Raw genomic sequence first — 756 nt, forward strand, 5'->3', positions numbered from 1 at the left:
GTGAAAAACTTCAAGGAACAAAAATACCTAAATCTTACCATGAATGACAAATGGTAGAGGGGGTTGACAGAGGAAGTCGTTATCGCGAAGCCCCCAATCGGAGAATTCATGGTCCAACGCATTGACATTAGTGGACTTGTGCCTGTGCCAGGAGACTCCACTGTGTTTTTTTGTCTAGTTCGGTTCAGGATCTTTCCTTGTACCTCTGGCGTGATTTGTGGTCATGGAGGGTTTCATGGTGAGGACAAAGGAAATAATATGATGAAATGAGTGCAGAGATGAAGAACAAAGAGAAAGGGTCAATTCTGATCTGTGCATTGGATAAGCACAGGTGTCTAGGAAATGGCTAAATTCATTATACAAACAATGTTTTTTTTTCAATGAATTTCAAAATATATTTTACTATAAATAAAAATATATAAAATAGTTTTCAGTACTAAATCTCAATTAGTCATTCTGACATCAAAACACAAATTATGTATATTCAAATCCATAACCTAAGGTAAGAGTAAAACTCAATGTATACATTGACACTTGGACAAACTAAGCTTATGCTGGATAACATATTTTTTGCACAAACATGTCATGTGTGGCATGATTCCAATCTTCTTCTCAGAGTAAGGTGGTGGAGGGTCTGAATCGCTGGCAGATGCAGAGAAGTTGCTCATAGGCAGGAGGTGGAATGGCGTCATGTGGAGATGCACTTCCAATGATTAATCTCCTGTCAAATGATGTTGTGTATAGTACAAAATGTAC

The 756-nt window shown here is 37.7% G+C and overlaps 1 protein-coding gene across 1 annotated transcript in view; it reads right to left on the bottom strand.

Moving 5' to 3' along the window:
• The window catches only part of LOC119591781, a 32,050-nt gene that overhangs the window by 19,502 nt on the left and 11,792 nt on the right, over window positions 1-756 (bottom strand). The window lies entirely within an intron of this gene.

Source organism: Penaeus monodon, chromosome 29 (assembly GCF_015228065.2).
Source record: "Penaeus monodon isolate SGIC_2016 chromosome 29, NSTDA_Pmon_1, whole genome shotgun sequence".
NCBI classification, from domain to species: Eukaryota; Metazoa; Arthropoda; class Malacostraca; order Decapoda; family Penaeidae; genus Penaeus; species Penaeus monodon.